The sequence below is a fragment of the Dendrobates tinctorius genome, unplaced genomic scaffold, assembly GCF_039654945.1.
Source record: "Dendrobates tinctorius isolate UK_male_01 unplaced genomic scaffold, ASM3965494v1 ptg000103l, whole genome shotgun sequence".
NCBI lineage: Eukaryota > Metazoa > Chordata > Amphibia > Anura > Dendrobatidae > Dendrobates > Dendrobates tinctorius.
The window spans coordinates 7672802-7689999 of NW_027361771.1; positions in this window are offsets into that span (position 1 = coordinate 7672802).

Below are 17198 nucleotides of genomic sequence, written 5' to 3' on the forward strand. Positions count from 1 at the left end.
TTAACAATTCTGACCATTGTCCCTTTAAAAACTCTGGAACGCTTCCATGGATCCCGGTCATTCTGACATTGTTTTCTCATGACATATTGTATTTTAAAAATTTCGCAATTTTCCTGCCCTTATATCACAGAGATATGTCATATAAAATACTTACCGTATATACTCGTGTATAAGCCAACCCGTGTATAAGCCGACCCCCCCTAATTTTGTCACAAAAAACTGAGAAAACTTATTGACTCGCGTATAAGCCTAGGGTGGAAAATGCAGCAGCTACTGGTAAATTTAAAAAATAAAAATAGATACCAATAAAAGTAAAATTAATTGAGACATCAGTAGGTTAAATGTTTTTGAATATCCTTATTGAATCAGGAGCCCCATATAATGTTCCATACAGTTCATGATGGGCCCCATAAGATGTTCCATACAAAATACACCCCATATAATGCTGCACAAAGGTTAATAATGCCCCCATAAGATGCTCCATAGAATAATATGCCCCATAAAGGTTATGGCCCCATAAGATGCTTCACAGATTATGCCCCGTAAGATGCGCCATAGATTATTCCTCCATAAGATGCTCCATAGGATATGCCCCCATTTGCTGCCCCATAGACTATGCCCCCATATGCTGCCCCCATAAGATGCTCCATATATTATGCTCCCCATATGCTGCTGCAAAAAAATGCTATAATCACCTCTCCTGCTCAGGACCCAGCGCGTGAGATATTCACCTGTCCGGGGTCCATTGCTGCTCACCGCTGTCTGCCGCTTCCTGTGTGTCAGTGACTGTTCAGCTAGCAGAGGGTGCAGCGTGCACTAACCACGTCACAGCACCCCCTGCTGCCTTAACGTCACTGACACAGGATGCAGCGGTGAGCAGCGATGGACCCCGGGCAGGTGAATATCGCTATACTTAGCCCCTCCTGGCGCGGTCTCTACAGCCCCGCTTCTCCACGGTCTCCCTTCCTGCCTTCAGTGGTCACGTGATACCGCTCATTACACACATGAATATGCGCATATTCATGAGTTTAATGAGCGGTACCATGTGACCGCTGAAGGCAGGAAGGGAGTCCATGGGAGAAGCGAGGGGGCTGCAGAGACCGCGCCGGGGGGGTAAGTATGATCTCTGACACCCCAACTCCCCCTCTCCCGCCGACCCCCAGGTATATGACTCGTGTATAAGCCGAGAGGGGACTTTCAGCCCAAAAAAATGGGCTGAAAATCTCAGCTTAAACACGAGTATACAAGGTAATAAGTAACATTTCCCACATGTTTACTTTACATAGCACAATTTTAGAACCAATTTTTTTTTTGTTAGGGAAGTTATAAGGGTTAAAAGTTGACCAGCGATTTCTCATTTTTACAGCACCATTTTTTTTTTTTTTAGGGACCACATCACATTTGAAGTCACTTTTAGGGGTCTATATGTTAGAAAATGCCCAAAAGTTACACCATTCTAAAAACTGCACCCCTGAAGGTGCTCAAAACCACATTCAAGAAGTTTATTAACCCTTCAGGTGCTTCACAGGAATTTTTGGAATGTTTTAAAAAAATGAACATTTAACTTTTTTCACAAAAAAATTTACTTCAGATCCAATTTTTTTTTATTTTACCAAGGGTAACAGGAGAAACAGGACCATAAAAGTTGTTGTGCAATATCTCCTGAGTACGCGGATACCCAATATGTGGAAGTAAACCACTGTGAACGCACGGCAGAGCTCGCAAGCGAAGGAGTGCCATTTGACTTTTTCAATGCAAAATTGGCTGGAATTAAAATCAAACGCCGTGTCGCGTTGGGAGAGCCCCTGATGTGCCTAAACAGTGGAAACCCCCACAAGTGACACCATTTTGGAAAGTAGACCCCCTAAAGAACTTCTCTAGATGTATGGTGAGCACTTTAAACCCCCAAGTGCCTCACAGACGTTTATAACGAAGAGTTATAAAAATAAAAAATCATAAAAATGATCTTTTCACCCCCAATTTTTTATTTTACCAAGGGTAACAGAAGAAATTGGACCCCAAGAGTTATTGTGCAATTTGTCCTGAGTACGCTGATGCCCCATATGTGGGGGTAAACCACTGTTTGGGCACATGGCAGAGCTCTAGATTTTACTGTTATGGTTTGCAGGTGCCATGACCCACTGGGAGAGCCCATGAGGTGCCAAAACAGCAGAACCCCCCATAAGTGACCCCATTTTACAAACTACACCTCTTAATTAATTCATCTAGTGGTGCAGTGATCATATTGACACCATGGGTGTGTCACAGAATTTTATACCATTGGGCAGCCATGCGGAGAGACTCGGGAGGAACGGAGCGCTATTTGCTATTCAAGTGAATGGGTTTGTGCAAATGTCAGTGTGTTCCCATGGACCATGTGTCCGTGGGCAAAACACGCTGACATGTCCATTTTTTTTATTGTCCGCACGGGCCACTAAACATCCAGCACATGTGCATACACATAGCACACATGGATGTCATCCATGTGGCATGCATCGGCACCGGAGAATAAGCATTACAGTAAGCGCTGTTCCCCGGCGCCGTGGGCTGAACACAGTTCTCATCATTCTCCCTTGCTTGTTCCAATCGCCGGCAGAGCAGGGGAGAATGATGAGAGCCATGTTCAGCACCCGACGCCGTGGAACAGTGCTTACTGTTACTTACAGTGCTTAAAAAAAAAAAACATTCCAAACATTCCTGTGAAGCACCTGAATGTGGTTTTGAGCATCTTCAGGCTATGTGCACACGTCTGGAATGTCCGCAGATTTTATGCATTTTTATCGTGGAAACGCTGCAAAAACAAGCACCCCATTGAATTCAATTGCATTCCGCACATGCTGTGCTAATGCTGCGTATTTTTCCACGGCCAAATCGCATCGCGGAAAAATACGCAGCATTCTTATTCTTTGTGCGGAATCGCAGGAATTCCGCACACATAGGAATGCATTTTTCCGCTTTCTTTCCGCATGTGGCTATGCCCACCATGCGCAAAGTAAGCGGAAAATGTGTGGAGGTACCCACAGTCTGGAGGAGAGGAGACTCTCCTTCAGGCCCTGGGTACCATATCCATGTAAAAAAAAGAATTAAAATAAAAAATCATGTTATTCTCACCTTCCGGCGTCCCACGCAGAGTCCCCAGGCTTCAGTGATGCTCCCGGCAAGTCCCGTTCCCAGCGATACCTTGCGACAATGACCTTTGATGACGTAGCGGGTTTGCGAGACTGCTACGGTTTCGCGAGACAGCTACATCATCAAAGGTCATTGTCACAAGGCATCGCTGGGAACGAGAGTTGGCGGGAGCATCGCTGAGGCCTGGAGACGCTGCGTGGAACGCCAGAAGGTGAGAATAGCGTAATAGCAGCTAAATCCATAATAGTAACTAAATCAATTGCTAGCTTCTGTAAAATCATTACAGAACCCGACATGATATGACACATGGTTATAAACCATGTTATATCAAAACGATTTATATATGTCATTGTTTACTAAATTTATTAGTTTGTGTTAGGAAACATTTGGAACTCTAGGGGTTAAATTTAAGGCTATAATCGCAGAAAAAATTTGTGTGGGCTACCGTGCAATTTTCTCTGCCAGAGAGGGAAAGCCATTGAGTGAGGGCAGATATTAATAGCCTAGGGATGGACCATGGTTATTGCCCCCCCCGGCTACAAACATCTGCCCCCAGCCACCCCAGAAGAGGCACATTTATAACATGCGCCTTTTCTGGCACTTAGCCAGCCTCAGTGACATCAGCGGTAGTTAGTGAGGCTCCACGGAGTCCCCGGCTAACCTGAGGTGAACTCAGGAGCATGGGGAAAAAGTTCAGAAACTTTCCCACGCTAATCAGTTCATCCCCGGTCAGGCAGGGAGGCTGCGCATACATGAATTCATTCATTCATTCTGCAGTGGTTTACAGACGGGCCGGTAGCATTAGCATCGGTCCCTGTTGTAAACTAGTTAACCCCTTGTGATGGATTGCAGCAAGGGACCAGACTGAACTGCAGAGAGGTATGGATATTGTTGGTTTTTTATTTATTATTTTTTACAGGAGAACAAGAGATTCTGTTGGATTGGCAGCATAATAAATTTGGTCAAAAACTTTGTGTAATTATTTCATTAACCCCTTCACGACCTTTGACGCCACGTAGGCGTCATGAAAAGTCGTTGCAAAACGACCCATGACGCCTATGCGGCGTCATGAAAAGATCTCCCTCCTGCGGGTCGGGTGAGCGGGTTCAATGAAAGTTCACCCGACCCGCCGGTACAGGAGGATCTAGACTTGACCCCAGGGGGGGTGGCTTCGCCCCCCCGGGGATACGATCACTCCCAGTGACCTTTTTGTCACCCCCCTCGCATCTGATTGGAGCTAGCGTCCATGTGACGCTAGCCCTCCAATCAGATGTGGAGGGGCGGGATAAAATCATGGCTGCCTCGTTCCTCAACTTCATCCTGTCCGTGGAAGCTGAGGAACGAGGTGCCAGACTGCCGCCCTGACCTGCGATCGCCGCCGCCGCTGTCACCGCCGCTGCCACCACTGGCTTCCGGTAGTATAACTTCCCCTCCACCGCCTAATTCCAGCCCCTCCCACCTCCGCTCACTCACCCCTGCCCCCTGATCCTCCCCCCAGCACCCCCGATCTCCCCCCAGCACCCCCGATCTCCCCCAGCACCCCCGATCTCCCCCAGCACTCCCGATCATCCACCTGCTGTTACCTCTGCGCTCCTCAGCCGCCTACTGCCTCCTGTGACTGTGCCGCAGTAATCACCCTCATTAACCCCTGCCCCCCCGATTAACCCCTGCCCCCCCAATTAACCCCTGCCCCCCTGATTAACCCCTGCTGCTGCAGGTTCTTTTATTTCTTTATCTCCTCCGCCACCTCCTGCCCCCCGGTGCCTGACAGCCCCCCTCTGCCCCTGATCATCCCCCAGCACCCTTGATCCTCCCCCAGCACCCACGATCTCCCCCAGCACCCCCCGATCTCCCCCAGCACCCCCCGATCATCTGCTGTTACCTCTTCTGCGCTCCTCAGCCGCCTACTGCCTCCTGTGACTGAGAGCCCCAGTAATCACCCTCATTAACCCCTGCCCCCCAATTAACCCCTGCCCCCAATTAACCCCTGCCCCCCCGATTAACCCCTGCCCCCCTGATTAACCCCTGCTGCTGCAGGTTCTTTTATTTCTTTATCTCCTCCGCCACCTTCTGCCCCCCCGGTGCCTGACAGCCCCCCTCTGCCCCCCTCTGCCCCTGGTGATCCCCCAGCACCCTTGATCCTCCCCCAGCACCCTTGATCCTCCCCCAGCACCCCCGATCTCCCCCAGCACCCCCGATCATCCACCTGCTGATCCACATCTGCGAGCTCCTCAGCCGCCTCCTGTGTCTGAGAGCCCCCTCCTGTGTCCCAGTGATCACCCTCATTAACCTCTGCCCCCCCGATTAACCTCTGCCCCCCCTGATTAACCCCTGCCCCCCCTGATTAACCCCTGATTATCCCCTGCTGCTGCAGGTTTTTTTATTTCCTTATCTCCTCAGCCACCTCCTGCCCCCCAGTGCCTGACAGCCCCCCTCTGCCCCGATCACCCCCCAGCACCCCTGATCACCCCCCAGCACCCCTGATCACCCCCACTGTTGCTGCCGCCGCTGGTTCCGTCTCCACCTAATTCTCCTCAGCGCCCCCCGCGCGCCTGACAGTCCCCTCCTGCCCCCCGCGCGCCTGACAGTCCCCTCCTGCCCCCCGCGCGCCTAACAGTCCCCTCCTGACAGCCCATTCTCCAGTAAAAAGTTTCACCAAACACTCGCACATACACACGCACACGCACACTATAATAAAGGATTTTTACACACGCACACACACCACACGCACAATGTCCCGCTCATCCCAGTCCCAAAGGGTCTACTCAGTTGAGGAGGCATATGAAATTATTGCCTCTGATACTGATAGTGAGAGAGATGACCCCACCTTTCTCTATTCCTCCCACGCTTCCTCTTCCAGCGACACAGACTTGCCACCACCGAGATGTCGCAGGACGAGAAATCGTCCGGAGCCCAGGGAGGAAGAGTCGGAGGCCTTAGAGGAAGAGTCGGGTATCTTGGAGGAAGTCTCACAGCCAAGTGTGAGTTTCCCCCAACCTAGTGCTAGTGATGCCCAACCTAGCACTAGTGCTCCCTCCTGGACCCCCGTCCCTGAAAATTTTGCTCCACGGATTCCTGATTTTGTTCCCCAATCAGGAATCCAGTTTGAGACTGCCAACTTCAGGGAAATAGACTTTTTCAAAGTCTTTTTCTCGGAGTCAATCGTCAGTCTCATGGTGGAGCAAACAAACTTGTATGCCCAACAATTTTTGGCGGAACACCCAATTTCTTCATTCTCTACTTGGAGTCCTGTGGACTCTGTAGAAATGATTAAATATTGGGGACTGGTCCTTCACATGGGGATTGTGAAGAAACCAGAAATTCGCCAATACTGGAGTACTGATATTTTATATCAAACGCCAGTATTTGGCATGGTAATGACTCGGAAACGGTTTGAGGCTATTCATAAATTTCTTCATTTCAGGGACAACACTGAAATCCTTCCCCGCGATGACCCGAATTTTGATAGACTGTTCAAAATTCGGCCAGTCGTCGAACACTTCAACAACAAGTTTGCTGAAGTGTACATTCCCGAAAGGGAAATTTGTGTGGATGAATCCCTCATCCACTTCAAAGGGAGGCTTCAGTTCCGTCAGTACCTGCCCAGCAAAAGGGCAAGGTACGGGATGAAACTCTACAAGCTGTGTGAGAGTACCTCAGGGTACACTCTCAGCTTTAGAGTTTACCAAGGAAAGGACAGTAGGATCCAGCCCCCAGAATGTCCACTTGCTTTGGGGGTGAGTGGGAAAATAGTGTGGGATTTGGTCCACCCTCTGCTTGATAAAGGTTACCATCTGTATGTTGATAACTAGTGTTGAGCATTCCGATACCGCAAGTATCGGGTATCGGCCGATATCAGCGGTATCGGAATTCCGATACTTAATTCCGATACTTTTTTCATATCGGATTCCGGGATCGGAATCGGAATAGGAAGTTCCCATCATGCTATGAGCCTGCTTGCTTTGATTAAGCCAATGGGAATCCTCCGAAGTGTGGGCACATCCTGTTAGGCATGTAGGCATGTTAACTATTGGCATGGCTGTGATTGGCTGCCGAAATGATGTCATGATGCACTATAAAAGCCACCGCAGCCGCCATTTCTGGTCACTCTGCTGTGAATTCAGTTAGGGACAGGCTGCTGTAGAAGACTGTGAGGGACAGTTAGAAATAGCGATTCTAAAAACAATATTGTGCTTTATCCAGGCTACATAAACCACCACTGTAGCTTGCTTTTCCCTAGCAGCGCTGTTTTCACAGCTGTCTGCAAGGGCTGTGTGAGTGCAGCTCACGCTGTGGAGTGGGTCCTGCAGCCACGTCAGGCTGTAGGCCACCCAGTGTGATCACTGCTGCCTCATACATCTTTTATTTTTTGAGCTGCATTTTTTAAATAATTTCAATCTAGTGTGCTTCCATCCGTATCCATATACGTTGGTTGCAAACACTAGTAGTAGACAGCGGAGCCTTTCTGCAGCCTTTCAGTGCTAGTGTCCACTTTGCTGCACTGTTCACGGCTGTCTGAGAGGTCTCTGACTGTGTGTGAGTGCAGCTCACGCTGAGTAGTGTGTCCTGCAGCTACGTCTGGCTGTAGGACGCTCAGCGTGCGTCACTGCCTCACACATATTTTTATTTGAGTGCAGCTCATTTTTTCTTCTATTAGTGTGCATCCATCCGTCTCCATCTACGGTGGTTGCAAACACTATATAGGAGTACACAGCGGAGCCTTTCTGCAGCCTGTCAGTGCCAGTGCCCACTTAGCTGCACTGTTGACGGCTGTCTGAGAGGTCTCTGACTGTGTGTGAGTGCAGCTCACGCTGAGTAGAGTGTCCTGCAGCTACGTCTGGTTGTAGGACGCTCAACGTGCGTCACTGCCTCACACATATTTGTCTCTGAGTGCAGCTCATTTTTTCTTCTCCTATTAGTGTGCATCCATCCGTATCCATCAACATTGGTTGGTTGCAAACACTATATAGGAGTAGATAGAGGAGCCTTTTTTTCTGGCTTGTGCCCTGCCGGCGCAGCCAGATTAGTATTACCCAATTTTTTTGGAGCCTCATCTTTTGCATTGTAGGTTACCTGCCTGCATTGTAATAGCTCCAAAAAGTTGGTGATACTATCAGTTTCAATTCTTTGTTCTCATACTTTGAGTTTGTTTCAAACAAAGAAACCACATAAAAAGTTCACCAAACACTACATTTTGAACTTGTGTAGGCCACATCAGCTCCTATTAAAGTCTAGTCCACACACACACACTTCATAAAATTAGTGTTTCTTGTACCTGTAACCAGCTGTTCAGGAATAAGCACACTAAGGCCCCCCTTTGTCCTTTTTTGCCTATCTTAAGCAGTCTTGCAAGATGAAGAAGGCAGGGAGTAAGGCGCGGGGGCGTGGGCGTGGGCGTGGAGTTTCAGCAGGGAGAGGACGTGGGGATTCTGCAGGGAGAGGACGTGGGGATTCTACAGGTAGAGGACGTGGGGATTCTGGGCCTGCTGCGGGCACCAGTGGATCAGCATCCCCCAGTTTTAGCAGGCAACAGTCCTTTATGCGCAGCTTTGTAGGACCTCAACGTACCCCACTGCTGCGGGAGGAACAAATTGAAGCCGTTGTCGGATGGATGGCAGCTAACGCATCGACTTCAATTACTTCCGCATCCTCTCAGGGTCAGAGCACCGAAGAGCAACCATCTGTCTCTTCACCACCTGCCAAAGTGCCCAGGCAGTCAGAGAGACATGGACAGGAGCCATCACAATCTCTACTTCTGTTCTCGGAATCTGTTGGCTTGGAAAGAGGGGGCCAGCCAAGCAGCATTCCTGAATGTGAAGAAGAGGGAGTATGCAGTGATGCGCAACTTCTTTGTCCCTCTGAATCTGAAGAGGCGAGTGGGCCAGTGCCTATGGTCAGCACACCTCAGTACGCATCAGATGATGACGAGACTCAGTTGCCACTTTCTGGTGCGTACGGTGCTGGCGAGACAACCCCGGAGAAGCAGCTGTTTGAAGAGGGGAGGGAAGATGATGAGGTCCTTGACCCATCATGGCGTGAGCAACAGGAAGGTGGTGGGAGCAGCTCGGAGGAAGAGATTCCCCTACCGGCCAAAACAGGAGGCAGAGGGAGGGGGAAGACTTGGTTGCCTGTACCCTCCACTTCGGCACCCGTTAGGAGCATTCCTCCTTCCAAAGGCAAACCGGGCGCTCACAAGAGTTGCAGTGCGTGGTCCTTTTTTGACACAGTTGCAGATGACATTTGCTTTGTCAAATGCAAGCTGTGTCATCAGAGAGTCAAAAGAGGGAGAAATGTCAGCAACCTCAATACCACAAATATGTGGAAACATGTGCGCACCAAGCACGAGTTGGAGTTGCATAGACACCCTCAAGACGTAGGCCAACGTACAGCACCACCTACCACCTCTTCAGTTCGTGTTGGGCCCTCTTCCTCCAGCTCACACACTGCTGGTTCGGCTTCCTCACAGGATCGCCAAGGAAGAACCTCTGCCACTGTTGTCCGGAGACCCTGTCAGATTCCACCCATAACAGCACGTTCCCATCCATCACAGCCATCGGTAGCACAGGCATGGGATAAAAGGCGCCCTTACTCGGCAAACCATCCCCGAGCACAGTCTCTGAATGCTGGCATTGCCAAACTTCTGGCAGTTGAAATGCTGTCATTCAGGCTGGTGGACACTGACACCTTCCGGGACTTAATGGCATTGGCAGTCCCCCAATACAACGTGCCCAGCCGCTTTTATTTCAGCAGGCGAGCCGTCCCTGCCCTGCAGAAACATGTTGAGGGCAAAATAAAACATGCGCTACTAAACGCCGTTAGTAGCAAGGTCCACCTGACCACCGATGCGTGGACCAGTAACCATGGACAGGGACGATACCTTTCCCTCACTGCCCACTGGGTCAATGTTGTGGAGCCGGGTACGGATCTGGAGAGTGGCGCTGTACGTGTTCTTCCAACGCCACGGATTGCAGGACTCCAGTCTGTACACATAGACTCCTCCTCCTACTCAAGTTCCTCAGAAACAGCAGAGCAGGAGCCTGTTACGACCGATATGAGCACAGCCGTGGCCAAACGTCAACAGGCTGTACTCAAATTAATTTCTTTGGGGAATCGAAGCCACACAGCGCAGGAGCTCTGGAATGCTATCAAGCTGGAGAGCGATGTGTGGTTTGGGCCAGCGAATCTCCAGCCGGGCTTGGTAGTGTGTGACAATGGCCGAAATCTGGTGGCAGCTCTTGGCCTAGGCAACCTCACACACATCCCATGTCTGGCACATGTTCTTAACTTGGTCGTGCAGAGCTTTCTGAGGGACTATCCGGATCTTGATGCACTGTTGCACAAGGTCCGCATAGAGTGCGCTCACTTGCGACGTTCCAGCACGGCAAGATCGCGCCTCGCTGCTCTGCAGCGACGATTTGGCCTTCCAGAACATCGCATCATATGTGACCTACCCACCCGGTGGAATTCAACGTTACATACTGTATGTTGGAGCGGTTGTGTGAGCAGCAGGCAGCAGTCATGGAGTACCAGCTGCATCAGGCGCAAACAAGTCGCACTGTGCGCCGTTCACACTTCAGCACCATTGAGTGGGCCTCTATGAAGGACATCTGCCTCGTTTTGCGTGCCTTCGATGAATCCACGCGGATGGCGAGTGCAGATGATGCACTAGTCAGCATGACTGTCCCCCTTATCTGCCTGCTTCAACAAACACTGCAAGCACTAAGGGATGAGGTTTCAGAAGAGGTGGAGGATGAGGAGTCCCAAATGCCATCTGCTTCTGGACAGTCTGCGCTACGTGTTTCCTCACAAAGGCCTAGGCAGGGGACACTTTGTGAGGAGGATGAGGAGGAGTCGATGGAGGAGGAAGACATCTCTCCAGAGGAGGGAGGTACACAAACCTCTACTCAGTATGTACAGCGAGGGTGGGGTGATGCAGAGCAGGTCGAGGTCACGCCTCAAACAGGGGACAGCGGTTCTTTGGCAGTTGGGAGTCTGCAGCACATGGTTGATTTCATGCTGCAGTGCCTGAGAAACGACCGCCGCATCGCCCACATTCTCGTCTCGGCTGATTATTGGGTGTACACCCTCCTAGATCCTCGCTACCGGGACAGCGTACAAAGGCTCATACCAACGTTGAACCGGGAGCGTAAAATGCGGGAGTACGAAGAGTCACTGGTGCAGTCCATAATGTTTTCCATTCCACCCGACAGCATTGTTGCAAGTGCTTTACAAAGCAGCTCTGTGCGTCGAGGCAGTGGAGGAAACTCTGCACAAAGAGGGAGCAGAGGCAGTGCCGCAGCACAAGGCAAGACCACTATGGCCCAAATGTGGCAAAGTTTTGTGTGTCCACCACAATTGTCTACACCATCAGCGACGCCTCGAGTCAGCAGGAGGCAACGCTTCCGTCAGATGGTGTCAGACTACATGTCTTGCCCTGTCGCTGTACTCCCAGATGGCTCTTCCCCCTTCAAGTTTTGGGTCTCTAAGCTGGATACATGGCCAGAGCTTAGCCAGTATGCATTGGAGGTGCTGGCTTGCCCTGCTGCCAGTGTATTATCGGAACGTGTCTTTAGTGCCGCAGGTGGTGTACTAACAGACCGTCGCACGCGACTATCTTCCGATAATGTTGACCGGCTGACTTTTCTGAAAATGAACAAGGCCTGGATCTCCAAAGACTTTGCCATTCCTCTTACAGACTAAATTAGTGGTTGGCAACTGTATCCAGGTCTGCTGGTGTGTTCATTTTTCTACCACCTGAACTATAATCCCTGTGCTTCAACACAGCCAGTTGTCGCTCAGATGTGTCGTCTGCACAGAGAAACACACTAGCTCCTGTGTTACTGGGGTTCAGTAATGCCAGCTGATCCCCTGCTGTGTGGACGGCAGAGTCACCAGCTCCATCAACATTCAAACCACTACTGATTTTTAACCGTGCCCAACTTAGGTCTCTGGCTCCACTGTCTCTACTATTTCCCCTGACCTCCAACCCCGCCATCTACATCTCTGAAGTGGCGTCAGCACAATCTACACTTGTTCCTGTGTTCCTGTGGCTCAGTCCCATCAGTTTATCCCCTGATGTGTGTCCGGCAAGGTCTCCTGCTCTGTCCACATTCCCATAACCAGTAGTGGGAATGAGGACAGAGCTGGCGAACTTGCCGGACAAACATCAGGGGATCAACTGATGGGACTGAGCACCAGTAACACAGGAACAAGTGTAGATTGTGCTGACGCCACTTCAGAGATGTAGCTGGCGGGGTTGGAGGCCAGGGTAAATAGTAGAGACAGTGGAGCCAGAGGCCTAAGTGGAGCATGGTTAGAATCAGTAGTAGTCCACAACCTCCATAAAAACCGCTGCCCATTGGCCTCTGCATGCGGCATGCGTAATCCTGGGCACCAACAGCGTCAGTTGGTGTTCAGAAGTGTCGTCTCCACAGAGCCAAACACATTCGTTCAAGTGTTAGTGGGGTTCAGCACTGCCAGCTGTTCCCCTGCTGTGGAGATGGCAAGTCTCCTGCTGCCTTCACCTGCCAAAATCCAGTAGGCCCCAGCCTGCTCCTCGCCTAATCCTGGGCTCCAACAGCGTCAGTTGGTGTTCAGAAGTGTCGTCTCCACAGAGCCAAACACATTCGTTGAAGTGTTAGTGGGGTTCAGCACTGCCAGCTGTTCCCCTGCTGTGGAGATGGCAAGTCTCCTGCTGCCTTCACCTGCCAAAATCCAGTAGGCCCCAGCCTGCTCCTCGCCTAATCCTGGGCTCCAACAGCGTCAGTTGGTGTTCAGAAGTGTCGTCTCCACAGAACCAAACACATTCGTTCAAGTGTTAGTGGGGTTCAGCACTGCCAGCTGTTCCCCTGCTGTGGAGATGGCAAGTCTCCTGCTGCCTTCACCTGCCAAAATCCAGTAGGCCCCAGCCTGCTCCTCGCCTAATCCTGGGCTCCAACAGCGTCAGTTGGTGTTCAGAAGTGTCGTCTCCACAGAGCCAAACACATTCGTTCAAGTGTTAGTGGGGTTCAGCACTGCCAGCTGTTCCCCTGCTGTGGAGATGGCAAGTCTCCTGCTGCCTTCACCTGCCAAAATCCAGTAGGCCCCAGCCTGCTCCTCGCCTAATCCTGGGCTCCAACAGCGTCAGTTGGTGTTCAGAAGTGTCGTCTCCACAGAGCCAAACACATTCGTTCAAGTGTTAGTGGGGTTCAGCACTGCCAGCTGTTCCCCTGCTGTGGAGATGGCAAGTCTCCTGCTGCCTTCACCTGCCAAAATCCAGTAGGCCCCAGCCTGCTCCTCGCCTAATCCTGGGCTCCAACAGCGTCAGTTGGTGTTCAGAAGTGTCGTCTCCACAGAACCAAACACATTCGTTCAAGTGTTAGTGGGGTTCAGCACTGCCAGCTGTTCCCCTGCTGTGGAGATGGCAAGTCTCCTGCTGCATTCACCTGCCAAAATCCAGTAGGCCCCAGCCTGCTCCTCGCCTAATCCTGGGCTCCAACAGCGTCAGTTGGTGTTCAGAAGTGTCGTCTCCACAGAGCCAAACACATTCGTTCAAGTGTTAGTGGGGTTCAGCACTGCCAGCTGTTCCCCTGCTGTGGAGATGGCAAGTCTCCTGCTGCCTTCACCTGCCAAAATCCAGTAGGCCCCAGCCTGCTCCTCGCCTAATCCTGGGCTCCAACAGCGTCAGTTGGTGTTCAGAAGTGTCGTCTCCACAGAGCCAAACACATTCGTTCAAGTGTTAGTGGGGTTCAGCACTGCCAGCTGTTCCCCTGCTGTGGAGATGGCAAGTCTCCTGCTGCCTTCACCTGCCAAAATCCAGTAGGCCCCAGCCTGCTCCTCGCCTAATCCTGGGCTCCAACAGCGTCAGTTGGTGTTCAGAAGTGTCGTCTCCACAGAACCAAACACATTCGTTCAAGTGTTAGTGGGGTTCAGCACTGCCAGCTGTTCCCCTGCTGTGGAGATGGCAAGTCTCCTGCTGCATTCACCTGCCAAAATCCAGTAGGCCCCAGCCTGCTCCTCGCCTAATCCTGGGCTCCAACAGCGTCAGTTGGTGTTCAGAAGTGTCGTCTCCACAGAGCCAAACACATTCGTTCAAGTGTTAGTGGGGTTCAGCACTGCCAGCTGTTCCCCTGCTGTGGAGATGGCAAGTCTCCTGCTGCCTTCACCTGCCAAAATCCAGTAGGCCCCAGCCTGCTCCTCGCCTAATCCTGGGCTCCAACAGCGTCAGTTGGTGTTCAGAAGTGTCGTCTCCACAGAGCCAAACACATTCGTTCAAGTGTTAGTGGGGTTCAGCACTGCCAGCTGTTCCCCTGCTGTGGAGATGGCAAGTCTCCTGCTGCCTTCACCTGCCAAAATCCAGTAGGCCCCAGCCTGCTCCTCGCCTAATCCTGGGCTCCAACAGCGTCAGTTGGTGTTCAGAAGTGTCGTCTCCACAGAGCCAAACACATTCGTTCAAGTGTTAGTGGGGTTCAGCACTGCCAGCTGTTCCCCTGCTGTGGAGATGGCAGTCTCTCCTGCTGTCTCCGCATTACAAAGACAGTAGGCCTCTGCCTACACCCTCCTATTTCCTGGGCTTCAACACAGCCAGTTGTAGTTCGGAAGTGCCGTCCACACGGAAAGAGATACTTGCTCCCGTGTCTCAGTGGGGTTCAGTAACGTCAGCTGATCCCCTGCTGTGTGGATGGCAGTCTCTCCTGCTGTCACCTCATTCAAAATTCAGTAGGCCTCTGCCTACACCCTCCTATTTCCTGGGCTTCAACACAGCCAGTTGTAGTTCGGAAGTGCCGTCCACACGGAAAGAGATACTTGCTCCCGTGTCTCAGTGGGGTTCAGTAACGTCAGCTGATCCCCTGCTGTGTGGATGGCAGTCTCTCCTGCTGTAAACTCATTCAAAATACAGTAGGCCTCTGCCTACACCCTCCTATTTCCTGGGCTTCAACACAGCCAGTTGTAGTTCGGAAGTGCCGTCCACACGGAAAGAGACACTTGCTCCCGTGTCTCAGTGGGGTTCAGTAACGTCAGCTGATCCCCTGCTGTGTGGATGGCAGTCTCTCCTGCTGTCACCTCATTCAAAATTCAGTAGGCCTCTGCCTACACCCTCCTATTTCCTGGGCTTCAACACAGCCAGTTGTAGTTCGGAAGTGCCGTCCACACGGAAAGAGATACTTGCTCCCGTGTCTCAGTGGGGTTCAGTAACGTCAGCTGATCCCCTGCTGTGTGGATGGCAGTCTCTCCTGCTGTCACCTCATTCAAAATTCAGTAGGCCTCTGCCTACACCCTCCTATTTCCTGGGCTTCAACACAGCCAGTTGTAGTTCGGAAGTGCCGTCCACACGGAAAGAGATACTTGCTCCCGTGTCTCAGTGGGGTTCAGTAACGTCAGCTGATCCCCTGTTGTGTGGATGGCAGTCTCTCCTGCTGTCACCTCATTCAAAATTCAGTAGGCCTCTGCCTACACCCTCCTATTTCCTGGGCTTCAACACAGCCAGTTGTAGTTCGGAAGTGCCGTCCACACGGAAAGAGATACTTGCTCCCGTGTCTCAGTGGGGTTCAGTAACGTCAGCTGATCCCCTGCTGTGTGGATGGCAGTCTCTCCTGCTGTAAACTCATTCAAAATACAGTAGGCCTCTGCCTACACCCTCCTATTTCCTGGGCTTCAACACAGCCAGTTGTAGTTCGGAAGTGCCGTCCACACGGAAAGAGACACTTGCTCCCGTGTCTCAGTGGGGTTCAGTAACGTCAGCTGATCCCCTGCTGTGTGGATGGCAGTCTCTCCTGCTGTCACCTCATTCAAAATTCAGTAGGCCTCTGCCTACACCCTCCTATTTCCTGGGCTTCAACACAGCCAGTTGTAGTTCGGAAGTGCCGTCCACACGGAAAGAGATACTTGCTCCCGTGTCTCAGTGGGGTTCAGTAATGTCAGCTGATCCCCTGCTGTGTGGATGGCAAAGTCTCCTGCTGCCTACACAGTCGTACCACTACTGATTTTTAACCGTGCTCCAATTAGGCCTGTGGCTCCACTGTCTCTCGTATTTCCCCTGTCCTCCAACCCTGCCAGTTACAGCTCCGAAGTGGCGTCTGCACAATCCACACTTGTTCCTGTGTTACAGGTGTTCAGTCCGATCAGTTAATCCCCTGATGTGTGTCCGGCAATGTCGCCTGCTCTGTCCACATTCCCATTATCGGAATGTGGACAGAGCAGGCGACATTGCCGGACACACATCAGGGGATTAACTGACCGGACTGAACACCTGTAACACAGGAACAAGTGTGGATTGTGCAGACGCCACTTCGGAGCTGTAACTGGCGGGGTTGGAGGACAGGGGAAATACGAAAATCAGTGAATCCACAGGCCTAAGTGGAGCTTGGTTCAAATTAGTAGTCTACAACCGATCTTAAAATTTCTTCAATGCAGCCTAAGCCTGCTCCGTGCTTGTCCCTGGGCTTCAACACAGCCAGTTGTTGCTCGGAAGTGCCGTCTTCACAGAGTAAAACACTAGCTCCTGTGTTTGTGGGGTTCAGTAACGTCAGCTGTTCCCCTGCTGTTTTGATGGCAATCTGTCCTGCTGCCTCCCAATTGACAGCACATCAGGCCTCAGCCTGCTAAGTGCTTGTCCTGGGCTCCAACATCGCCAGTTGCTGCTCATAACTGACTTTGGCACGGGTACTCCCTCCTGCCCAGCTTGGTTCCAGCCCTGCCTGCTGTTTCCGGGAAGTGTCAATGTCAGTTTGCCACCCCAAGTTGCCATGTCGTGTTGCGGTTGGGTTAGCCGAGGCTAGGGTGCCAGCAGTTTAGGTGCTTCCTATGTGGACTGCGGGTTCTGGTAAGAAAGGTTTGTTCCATAGTGCCAGTAGGACAAGCACCCCCTGTAGGACTGTGTGATTCGGTAACTGCGGCCAGCTTGCGGCATGCCAACTTTGCTTTTCAGGGGTAACTTCTGATACCCCTCCGGGTTCCAGCACCGTCAGCTGGTTCTCATCAGAGCCTTTGGCCTAGGTGCCTCCATCTCGGTATCCGAGTTCCAGCAACGTCTGCTGGTCCTTGGTAGTGCTTTGTAGCACAGGTACCTCCTGCTTAGTAACCGGGTTCCA